At 48.4% G+C, this 12,208-nt stretch overlaps 2 protein-coding genes across 10 annotated transcripts in view; one reads left to right on the top strand and one right to left on the bottom strand.

Moving 5' to 3' along the window:
- LOC309525751 (uncharacterized protein) overlaps positions 1-12,208 on the top strand; it is a 375,811-nt gene that overhangs the window by 245,035 nt on the left and 118,568 nt on the right. Inside the window, exons 1-2 of one of the 8 annotated variants that reach the window (XM_082211242.1) lie at positions 5,065-5,420; positions 6,349-6,474. The exons of the other annotated variants lie outside the window; for them this stretch is intronic. The gene's annotated coding sequence lies outside the window, so the exon portion shown is untranslated. Of the gene's footprint in view, positions 1-5,064; positions 5,421-6,348; positions 6,475-12,208 lie in introns of those variants that run through there. 8 annotated transcript variants of the gene reach the window in all.
- The window catches only part of LOC309525793 (uncharacterized protein), a 243,835-nt gene that overhangs the window by 120,291 nt on the left and 111,336 nt on the right, over positions 1-12,208 (bottom strand). The gene's annotated exons all lie outside the window — the stretch shown is intronic.

Here is a 12,208-nt window from a genome sequence, read left to right as displayed (position 1 = left end):
ATAGATTTGACAATTTTGTTGAACTTGCAGAGCAATAGTAAGCCTAATCTATGCCCCCCCTTGCACTTTCCTTTAAAGGAAGCTTACTCAGGAGTAAATTTACCTGGCACAGAATAAGAAGGAGAAGGAGGGGAAAAAAAAAACCTGAAAGAGACAGAATGAAACAGGGGGGGGGGGCATTTTCTAAGAAAAGAGGCCAGGAAGTCTTATAGAAACTGATATCAGGAGCCTTACAATAACTCTTCTGTCCAACCAAATCAAAGTTAAAACTGGACTCAGATATTTTCTTAGAAGGAACACCATACTTTCATAGGCATATGCTTAATGAAATACATACACTGCATTTTAGCTTGAGAGCAGTTGGCTCAACTAGGCTTTTGCAGCAGAAACATTAGGTTATCAGCACCTTCCAAAATAAGACTGTAGACTCGCAATCTCAAAAGTTGGGGCAAAGCAAGAGGTGGGGTAAACATTTGCACACTTCATTCTCATTTTCTCTTATTTAGGACTGCTAAGATCCAGCATGACTTCCTTATTTAGGACTGCTAAGATCCAGCATGACTTCCTTAGATTTAAATTTTGAAGCAAGCTTGCAGTTTAAACTATGCACACTTAAGAAAGGCAGTCTGCCAGAGACAGAAGGAACAGACAACACACATAACGGACAACATGTAAACATACATATTCTCATATATGTATTAACAGACAACACACATAACAGACAACATGTAAACATATATATTCTCATCCTTTAGTTGGTTATTGCAAGGAGATGGGCCACTACCTTTGGCTTCATTAAGTGAAATTAGTAGGAAGGTCCCACATGGTTTTATGAGCCTCCTTGCCTCTTCAAACACACCACCAGGTAATCAGACTGGTAGGGCTCACAACGCTTGGTTGACTGGGTACCCCTTTATAGATGCATGCGTTGCTGTTGTTGCTTTTTTGCTTTTTCCTTTTTTTGGGGGGGGGGTGTCTGGGATAGAGAAGGGGAAAAAAGAGGGGTTGATTAGGATTGGTATGTCTAGGGGTTTGGTACGCTTAGTACAGGGACGTATAGTAAAGAGGAGAAGGGGCTTCTAGTTGCCTGGCAACTTCCTTAGTGGGTTTTAGAGAGCTCTAGCTATCCGGTTCCTTGCGTTCCATTTCCTATTTCCTTATTTCCTTATTTCCTATAACCTGGGGTCTCTTTCCACTCTGCCGGTCCTGCCCAATTCCTCATGGGCTATCCCTCCTGGCAACCTCCTACCTATCGTCACATCTCAGGAAAAGGGGCCCTACTGGACGCCCGCGCCATGCAGTGCCAGATCAGGTGGTCCCTGGATAGAATTTCGAACTGAAAATCCCCCTTGCTTTTGGAAGCGGGCTCACGCACGGTTACGTGGCACCGACCAGTGCGGCTGGGATTAGGATAGAAAGCAAGACCACTTCCTGCCCCCTAGAAAGGACGCTCGGGAAGTTCGGAAAGAGAGCTCCAACCCCTTGCTTTCAACTGGGATGCCCGTTGCAGAGAGTCGGCTATCTTTCAAGTCGGGTCTCTCCGTCTTACTTTCGGACTCCCAGTTGGTGCGGCTGGCTGGAGATTTTAAGGAAAAGAGATAGAGCTCAGAACCCCCCTTTCGGGTTGAGCAGCGGTCCACGGTCTCTCTCACTAACCGGACCAAGAGAAAGGCAAGAAGGAGCGATAGAGAGGAGGGCAGAGAATTCAGTTGCCAGGAGACTTCCACCCCCTTCCCACCAGTGCACTGGATTTTCCTTTTTCCTTATACTCACGCGTCTTCTATGGTGATCCCGGGATCGATGAATAAGCCGGCTGGATCCCTCTTTGCTCCCCGGCTGAACTCCTAGGGCTTTCGATTACCGCCCAGAAGATGGCTGGGGGTCCAAAAGGATCTTCCCAGGCAAAATGGCCCGGAGCCGGCTGAAGATTTCAGGGCCCCCAGTCAGCAGCTCGGGAGAACCGCAAGCCCCACGTTGGGCGCCAACTGTTACGGCTAAAATCTGGGTGCGGGGTTACTCTGCCACCCAGCTCATCGGACTAAGTCCGTGGGTCCCTGCGGAAGAAAATGAGCTCAGCCGGACACAGGAGCAAACTGCAGAAGATCCAAGTTTATTGCGCAACAGGTTCAAGGCGAGATTGAACAGTGAGAAAGGGGTGACATGAACTTTTGAGTTTTCCCTCCATGTCCCAGAATACAGTGCATGAAACGTCACGAATACATTATGGGAAGGTTGGGTTTCACAAGTTACATCATGAATATACTTTACACGTCATGAATACATTATGAAAAGGTGGGATTACATTAATTAGCATTTTCGGATGAGGGAGGGGGGATATGCGGAGCGGGAAATATACATAGATACACATTTATTGAGTACCGGTGGTGGCAAGACAATGGGTCAGAGATATGCATCGTCTGCCACCTAATATTGCCCGAAGGAAGGATTTTGCAAGACTATCTGACAGGATTAAGAAATTCCTGTGTACGTGACCTGCCGCTTCGGGGATTATGGAGGTAGGGGTAGCATTATGGAGTCCAGGGGGAGGTGAGTTGAATGACACCAAAAGTGAAGAAATCGGAGTTACGGTTGATTTTATATCAATTTTTGAAGATTTCAGTGATTTCTAAGCCACTCTGTACTAGAGAGCAAAAGCAGAAACAGAGTGGATACATTGTAGCAGGATTTTGACAGTATTACTTGAGAGATTATGGAGGACAGGGGAGGGGTGATGGAGTCCTAGAGAAATTGAGCAAATATATTGTAGTGAAGAAGACATTGCCCCCCCCCCCGTTCCGTATCACTCTGGGTCTCTGAGGGAGAGAGAGACCCCTGCCCCCCCTTTCTGGGCGAGCCCCCCTTTCCGCCCCCCCCCAAGAGGGTCCCCCTTGCCTCTCTCTGGGTCTCTGAGGGAGGAGAGAGGAGGCGCCCCTGCCCCCCTTTCCGCCCCCCCTTGCCTCTCTCTGGGTCTCTGAGGGAGGAGAGAGAGACCCCCCTGCCCCCCTTTCCGCCCCCCCTTGCCTCTCTCTGGGTCTCTGAGGGAGGAGAGAGAGACCCCCCTGCCCCCCTTTCCGCCCCCCCTTGCCTCTCTCTGGGTCTCTGAGGGAGGAGAGAGAGACCCCCCTGCCCCCCTTTCCGCCCCCCCTTGCCTCTCTCTGGGTCTCTGAGGGAGGAGAGAGACCCCCCTGCCCCCCTTTCCGCCCCCCCTTGCCTCTCTCTGGGTCTCTGAGGGAGAGAGAGAGACCCCCCTGCCCCCCTTTCCGCCCCCCCTTGCCTCTCTCTGGGTCTCTGAGGGAGGAGAGAGAGACCCCCCTGCCCCCCTTTCCGCCCCCCCTTGCCTCTCTCTGGGTCTCTGAGGGAGGAGAGAGAGACCCCCCTGCCCCCCTTTCCGCCCCCCCTTGCCTCTCTCTGGGTCTCTGAGGGAGGAGAGAGAGACCCCCTGCCCCCCTTTGCCTCTCTCTGGGTCTCTGAGGGAGAGAGAGAGAGACCCCCCTGCCCCCCTTTCCGCCCCCCCTTGCCTCTCTCTGGGTCTCTGAGGGAGGAGAGAGAGAGACCCCCCTGCCCCCCTTTCCGCCCCCCCTTGCCTCTCTCTGGGTCTCTGAGGGAGGAGAGAGAGAGACCCCCCTGCCCCCCTTTCCGCCCCCCCTTGCCTCTCTCTGGGTCTCTGAGGGAGGAGAGAGAGACCCCCCTGCCCCCCTTTCTGCTCCCCCCTTGCCTCTCTCTGGGTCTCTGAGGGAGGAGAGAGAGACCCCCCTGCCCCCCTTTCCGCCCCCCCTTGCCTCTCTCTGGGTCTCTGAGGGAGGAGAGAGAGAGACCCCCCTGCCCCCCTTTCCGCCCCCCCTTGCCTCTCTCTGGGTCTCTGAGGGAGGAGAGAGAGAGACCCCCCTGCCCCCCTTTCCGCCCCCCCTTGCCTCTCTCTGGGTCTCTGAGGGAGGAGAGAGAGACCCCCCTGCCCCCCTTTCCGCCCCCCCTTGCCTCTCTCTGGGTCTCTGAGGGAGGAGAGAGAGACCCCCCTGCCCCCCTTTCCGCCCCCCCTTGCCTCTCTCTGGGTCTCTGAGGGAGGAGAGAGAGACCCCCCTGCCCCCCTTTCTGCTCCCCCCTTGCCTCTCTCTGGGTGTCTGAGGGAGAGAGAGACCCCCTGCCCCCCCTTTCTGGGAGAGCCCCCCTTTCCGCTCCCCCCCAAGAGGGTCCCCCTTGTGTCTCTGAGAGAGGAGAGAGAGACCCCCTGCCCCCCTTTCCGCCCCCCCTTGCCTCTCTCTGGGTCTCTGAGGGAGGAGAGAGAGACCCCCCTGCCCCCCTTTCTGCTCCCCCCTTGCCTCTCTCTGGGTCTCTGAGGGAGGAGAGAGAGAGACCCCCCTGCCCCCCTTTCCGCCCCCCCTTGCCTCTCTCTGGGTCTCTGAGGGAGGAGAGAGAGACCCCCCTGCCCCCCTTTCCGCCCCCCCTTGCCTCTCTCTGGGTCTCTGAGGGAGGAGAGAGAGAGACCCCCCTGCCCCCCTTTCCGCCCCCCCTTGCCTCTCTCTGGGTCTCTGAGGCGCCCCTCCCCCCGCGGCTGCTTCCCCTCAGCGCCTTTTCCCGCCTTTTTTTCCCGCCTTCTGCCTCCTCGCCTCAGTTTCAGGCGCCAAGGATTCCTGGCCGAGCAGGCGGCCCTTTCCCGGGGGGCCTTCAGGGGCCGATTTCTCCTCAGGACTCCTCTCGCTTTCCAAGCTCCCTTCGCCTCGGCCTGCATCCCTCGCAGGATTGCACCAAAGTCTCACTTCTTCCCATTTCCTCCGTCTAAGAGCCGCTTTGGGTCGAGGGTGGGGCTGGCAGAAAGGGCCTCTTTCGTCAATGGATCTGAAGGGATCCGTTATGGGCCCCAAGCGGCTGGATGGATTAGCCATCATTCATCATTAGGGGTCCTTTGTAGGGGGGGGGGTCTCCTGGAAGCTCATTTCGGCCTCCCCCCAAGATGGCGAGGGCGTTTCCTTCCTGGCCTGGGACACTTCTTCATCTCCCCGTTTTCCCGGTGGGGGGAAGGGGATTTTCGGGGAGGGGGGAGGGGTCTCCTGGCTGGGAAGCCCCCTCCCTCCCCCCTTGAGCTGGAGGGTGTTTTTTTGGGGGGGTGTCTGGAAGGAGCCATTTCTGAGCCCAAGGCACCTCCCGCCACTAGGCAGCCCTTCGCCTCTTCTCCCCCCCAGGAGATAAGGGGGGCAGCCCCTAGAGCGCAGGCGCAGAAGCAGGAAAACTGGAGGCAGGGAGAGGGAGGGGAGGACCTGGGGCGCTCGGCTTGCCAAGGGTTAAAAGGAGCAGAGCTGGATTCCTAGAGAGGACAGGAAGTGAAGGGGGAGGGGGCAAGGTCCTCCATGGCTAAATTCCCCCCTCCCCCTCCCTCCCTTCCTGCTTTCTTCTCTCTCTTTTGCAAAAGCCCCTCCTGGACTCGGGTGAGTCTCCTCTCTCCTCCCCCTGAGGGTGCCATGGGGAGAAGGGGGTCCCAGGGGGGCAGGGAGGATGAATGGGGGTCCCTGCTCAGGTCATGCCTGGTGGGGGGGGCGACCCCCAAGTCAGGGAGCAGAGGGTCCTCCTTTGTCCTCTTCCAAGCCAGGGAGGGGCCACTTCGCAGGAAATATGCAGCTCTGCTCTTCCTTGCGATCCAGATGCTGCCTTCATTTTTGGGGGAGGGGGCTTTGGGTCAAGGAAATAAACCCCCTTCAGAGGGAGGGAAAAGTCACCTTTGGGAACAGAGGCTGCAGCCAGAGGGGAACATTCCCACGTGGGGGGAGCACAGGGAGAAGAAAAGCCCCTCTGCATCTGCAGCACCACTTCCTGTGTCCCAGATGCAACAACACATGTCTCTCCCCCAGATCTCACTCCCAAAGACACACTCTTCCAGGACAGATGGATGCCAACCAACCAACCATTCCCTCCCCTCACAATGCACAATGGGGCTTCCCCTCCCCTCCCCCTCCTGGTGCCCCTTCAAGTTGGCTTGAGGGCAGGGGGAGGGTCCACCCCACCAGATGAAGGGAGAGGAGGTCCTTCCATCTGGAAAATGGGAATGCTTGCAAAGATTTACCTGAAGATGAGTGCCATATAGATAATAATATTATTATGTGAATTCCCCCACTTACACAAAGATTAATACAGTGGTACCTCGGGTTAAGAACTTAATTTATTCTGGAGGTCCATTTTTAACCTGAAACTGTTCTTAACCCGAGGTACCACGTTAGAAAATGGAGCAACCGCTGTGCAATTTCTGTTTTTTACCCTGAAGCAACACTGCACCCATCATTTAAATACACAACAAAATTGTTACAGAAGAGAACAGAGCAATGTGTTGAAGATCATCTTTATTCTCCCTTTTTCCCTTAGGGTCCAGTGTGCTTTGAAGACATAGCTGTTCCTTTCACAGAGGAGGACTTGGCTTTGCTGGATCCTGACCAGAGAGCTCTGCAGAAGGAAGTCAAGGATCAGAATCGTGGGATCGTGGCCTCTCAGGTAAGACTCCCTGTTGGATCATGAAATCAGCTTTGAAATTCCATACAGATCTCTGTAGGAGAGAGAGCCAGTGTGGTGTAATGGTTAAGAGCGGTAGTCTCGTAATCTGGGGAACCGGCTTCGCATCTCCGCTCCTCCACATGCAGCTGCTGGGTGACCTTGGGCCAGTCACCCTTCTCTGAAGTCTCTCAGCCCCACTCACCTCACAGAGTCTTTGTTGTGGGGGAGGAAGGGAAAGGAGAATGTTAGCTGCTTTGAGACTCTTTCGGGTAGTGATAAAGCGGGATATCAAATCCAAACTCTTCTTCTTCCACCTCTATTCCGTGTCCGCTTCTCTGGAGCAGCAGAAAACAACCTTTCTCCCTCCTCTATGTGACATCCTATTCTATATTTGAACATGGCTATCATATCACCCCTTAACCTCCTCTTCTCCAGGCTAAACATGCCCAGCTCCCTTAGCCGTTCCTCATAAGGCATCGTTTCCAGGCCTTTGACCATTTTGGTTGCCCTCCTCTGGACACGTTCCAGTTTGTCAGTGTCCTTCTTGAATTGTGGTGCCCAGAACTGGACACAGTACTCCAGGTGAGGTCTGACCAGAGCAGAATACAGTGGCACTATTACTTCCCTTGATCTAGATGCTATACTCCTATTGATGCAGCCCAGAATTGCATTGGCTTTTTTAGCTGCCGCGTCACACTGTTGGCTCATGTCAAGTTTGTGGTCAACCAAGACTCCTAGATCCTTTTCTCATGTACTGCTCTCAAGCCAGGTGTCCCCCATCTTGTATTTGTGCCTGTTACGGAAAAATTCTGGGTGCGGGGTTACTCTGCCACCCAGCTCATCGGACTAAGTCCGTGGGTCCCTGCGGAAGAAAATGAGCTCAGCCGGACGCAGGAGCAAACTGCAGAAGATCCAAGTTTATTGCGCAACAGGTTCAAGGCGAGATTGAACAGTGAGAAAGGGGTGACATGAACTTTTGAGTTTTCCCTCCATGTCCCAGAATACAGTGCATGAAACGTCACGAATACATTATGGGAAGGTTGGGTTTCACAAGTTACATCATGAATATACTTTACACGTCATGAATACATTATGAAAAGGTGGGATTACATTAATTAGCATTTTCGGATGAGGGAGGGGGGATATGCGGAGCGGGAAATATACATAGATACACATTTATTGAGTACTGGTGGTGGCAAGACAATGGGCCAGGAATATACATCGTCTGTCACCTAGTATTGCCCGAAGGAAGGATTTGCAAAACTATCTGACAGGATTAAGAAGTTCCTGCGTACGTGACCTGCCGCTTTGGGGATTATGGAAGTAGGGACAGCATCATGGAGTCCAAGGGGAACTGAGTTGAATGGCACCGAGAACGAGCAGATCAGAACCACGGCTGATTTTATATCAATTTTTGAAGATTTCAGTGATTTCTAAGCCACTCTGTACTAGAGAGCAAAAGCAGAAACAGAGTGGATACATTGTGACAGGATTTTGACAGTATTACTTGAGAGATTATGGAGGACAGGGGAGGGGTGATGGAGTCCTAGAGAAATTGAGCAAATATATTGTAGTGAAGAAGACATTGCCCCCCCCCGTTCCGTATCAGTCCCCCATTCGGAGATAGATTTGCATTAAAGTTCTGTAAGAACTTGCAAATCTTTTCTCCGCACCCTAAATCTCGGTGAATGGGATGTGTGGCTTTATGCAAACCTGAAAGGGACTTGCAAGCCATGCCTCTTACGGTCATTTGCAAGTATATCAGTGCAGGTAGCTGCATATAGGGTATTATATAAAGAACACCTCTTGTATTTTGTTGCTAAATTACTTGTGGCATTCTCAGTAGTGTTTTATGCTTTACACCTAGCAGGAAGGTCTAATTGACTGAAAAATGCAGTTGGTGTTTTGTCCTTCGCCATTTTTGTGTATTTCTCAGGTGTCAAGCTAGCTCTTCTGTGGTCTCACACTGACATAGTGCTACAGCAACACATCCTGTCTGTTGAATCCCCTCAGGGCTTTCATTTAACCATGTCGCCTGGCATTCACCATAGCTGGCACAGGTTTGGGCATCTCTGAGGGAGATGTCTTCGCCTTGGCCTTTAGCTATGGGATTTTATTATAGGCTGTGGTTTTGCACGCATGGGGGTTGCTCACTTGCACTTAAAGGACCAAAAGGCTAATTGCAGCCTGGATACACGTGCCCAATTCAAACTGAGTCCAATTTGAATTTATCTTGCCCCATGGTTCTCAACTCTTCAAACCAATCTGTTAAAAGAAAACCATTCTTAACAAGGGCAGTTGTCCAAATAAGTCAATTTAAGTCTATAAGGAATCATTCCTGCTAAACGAAAGCATATGCACCTTCATGTATCTTATCAGCTTCTCTTTGGTAAAGCGAGTTTTAGCACATTTTAAAAATGGGTAGGGAAGTTGGGAAGTTGGCAGAGTGCCAGGTGGAACAACGAAATGTGGTTATAAATTTATCTAATTCTAAACATTGGACTACATAATAGCCTGACCTATTAAAAGCATAAAATGTATGAGAATCCTTCACTGGGGTGTAAGGAATAAGACATTAAACATAAAAACAATTACACACAAAATAGCCCCCCCACAAATAACACACTGTCAGACACATTTCAACATTCCTACGTAATAACACGTAATACAAACAAACTAATTAAGTATCAGTTGCATATCTTGACACAATTGTGATCTTTTACGCATGTATCTTTTGAATCCTGGAGCACAGAGGCTTGAGGTTCAAGTGAAAAGATGTCCTTGTAAGTCAACTCCACCCCCCTTTGTCAGGCCCACTCCCCAAGCAGTCTCTGTTGTCTGTTGTTGCTGGTCTTGCGATGGCGAAGTACTGAGTTGAGGGGTTGTTGCTGCTTTTCATCATTGCACATCTGTAGAAGTGATATCCTGTAAGGGGGCAGGGTTTTGGGGTGACTTAAAAACACAGTTAGACAAGGAAAGGGCAAAAGGTAAAAGGGATGTCCTCCAGTTTCCATGGGAAGCTGCAAATAATAACAATCTTAGTGGATTAAACATTTTATTCATTATCATTATTGGACTATTTTGATTGTTGTTAGCCGCCCTGAGCCCAGCTTCGGCTGGGGAGGGCAGGATAGAAATAAAATTTACTATTTAGTATTATTTATTATCACATTTCCATATAATTACTGTTATTATCTGCTAAGTTTGTTTGCTTTCCTTCACTTAGTTTTTGTTGTTGTTGTTCTTTTCATATTATAAAATAAAAATTACTCCACATGTATAGAAAGAGAACTGAAAAAATACAAAGGTTAAAAAAATACAAAAGAAAGTAAAAAATTAGATTACCAGTCAGATGAAAACAAACTTGACACAAAGACATCAGATTTAGAAAAGAATTATTATTAAATATATTATCAAAACCACACAGATTACTACTAGACTGGGGGGGGAAAAGGGAAAACCATGGGGGGGAAACTTTAAATTCACCATGTGCTATTCAATAAAAGAACTTCATGAAACTGACTTTCAACATGTGATGAACATGTCCCCAAAGTAGAACACACACACACAAAATGACCTATGAGGAACCAAAAATAAATAAATGCTAAGACACACAATTAATACGAAACTTGAAGTAACCTGAAGTAATCTGTTTTGGCATTCTAACATCCCAAATGACGTGACAACATCAGCTGTAATGTTAATAGCGGAATACTGGGAAATGAGTTAATACCAAGAAAAATGAATGGCAATTTAAAGTTGTGTGGGTACCTTGCACTAGCCAAAATGACAGAATTAATAAGAAATGCTCAGGCCGAAGGTAAACAAGTACCATTCCACAAACAATGTTTGGTTGTGCTTCGATTAACTTCATAGACATCATGGAGAAACGGATTAAATAAATGAAACAGATTATTTGTAACTTAAAAGAGTGTCAAAGCCACAAAGAGATGAAAGTCACTAATATAGCAGGGATTCAGACTTGTTTCACAGAACAGAAAGAAAGTTGCTGTGGGAGGAAAAGGGACAAACACTTTGTTATCGGGGTTCACATATCCTGTTAAAAGGGAAAATTATTTCATGTGAGAAGCCTGTCAGGAAATGCTGTTCCTAAAATTCCCAATCAGGGGGGAATGCTTTGATATTTACCTGTGAAAAGAATTTTGCATGTTAAGATTTGGAACCTGGAAAGCTCTTGACTTTTGATGGGCTAGTTTTTTGTTTTTTTTTTGTAGCCTTTTGTCTTAAGTAGCCCCTGGGGCAAAGACAGATTAAGGGTGATTTCCCTCAATGGTTCTGACTTTTCTTTTACATTTGGAAGAAACCTCCTCTCCCTCCTTACAGTCCCCCCCCCCGTCCTCTCTCTCTCTCTTCTTTAGCTGATCTAGCCTCTGTGCATGTGCAGAGTTCATGTCTCAGCAAACCTTTTGTACTATTGAAAATGTTGCATCCTTTGGCTAAATTAACATTTGAATAAGGGAAGGGAAGGGTATGGAGTAGATTTTGAAAACAGGGTTTGATTTTAAACAAAAAAGAGAAACTCAGCAATTTAAGTATTTACCAAAGCTAGCGATTTCGGCCCAAGCAAACGAGACTGCTTCCTTTATGTACAGGAAAGGGCTAATATCCCTCTGGCCATTCGCGGAACAATCAACCGCTCTCTTATTTATGAGTAAAAATGGCCAGAGAGTTAGAATTCATAGGAATTTTTTTTTTTTTTTAAACATTCTCAGTCATTTCGGCCTTACCATTTGCAGACAAATGGATTGGTCAAGGCTAATTCTACTTGATTATCCATTTGTATGTGCTTAAACTTTGAGTAGACTTTTAAGTCTGATTTTTGTAAATAATAGACAAAATGATAAACACTGTAATCACTTAAATGCTTGATATCACCAGTTCTGCTTCAAACATCATGGCTTTCACCTCTCATCACACCTTTTAAAAAACAAAGAGCCAACCTGGGCTGAATTTCAACTCATCAGCCACAAATTGGGAAAGTTGAAAGGGACCTGGGGTCATCTAGTCCAACCCTAAAATACAGGGTTCATAGCAAGATTTGTACTACCAGAAACACACACATACCTATAGAAATTATCTTTAAAGGAAGATTGAAGTTAACATTTTTCCTAAGATAGGGAGAGGATCTTTTATAAAGCAAAGTTAATTCAATTGATATAACCACTCACAAATAATTAAAACAGCCATAGATTTGATTTAAAAGGAAGACAAAAGTGACAATTTTCCTGAACTTGCAGAGGAATAGTAAGCCTAATCTATGCCCCCCCCTTGCAGTTTCCTTTAAAGGAAGCTTACTCGGGAGTAAATTTACCTGGCACAGAATAAGGAGAAGGGGGGAAAAACCCTGAAAGAGACAGAATGAAACAAGGGGGGGGGGGCATTTTCTAAGAAAAGAGGCCAGGACGTCTTATAGAGACTACTGATATCAGGAGCCTTACAATAACTCTCACAATAACCAAATCAAAGTTAAAACTGGACTGACATAATTTTATTAGAAGGAACACCATACTTTCATAGGCATATGCTTAATGAAATACATACACTGCATTTTAGCTTGAGAGCAGTTGGCTCAACTAGGCTTTTGCAGCAGAAACATTAGGTTTTACCACTTGGGAGGAAAACTCTCTTTTGGAGCCCCTCTCAAATAACAAATATTTGCACACTTCATTCTCATTTTTTGTCTTATTTAGGACTGCTAAGGTCCAGCATGGTT

The sequence above is a fragment of the Podarcis vaucheri genome (assembly GCF_965113315.1).
Source record: "Podarcis vaucheri genome assembly, chromosome: 2".
Classification (NCBI taxonomy): domain Eukaryota; kingdom Metazoa; phylum Chordata; class Lepidosauria; order Squamata; family Lacertidae; genus Podarcis; species Podarcis vaucheri.
This window is presented reverse-complemented; position numbering and strand designations above follow the sequence as displayed.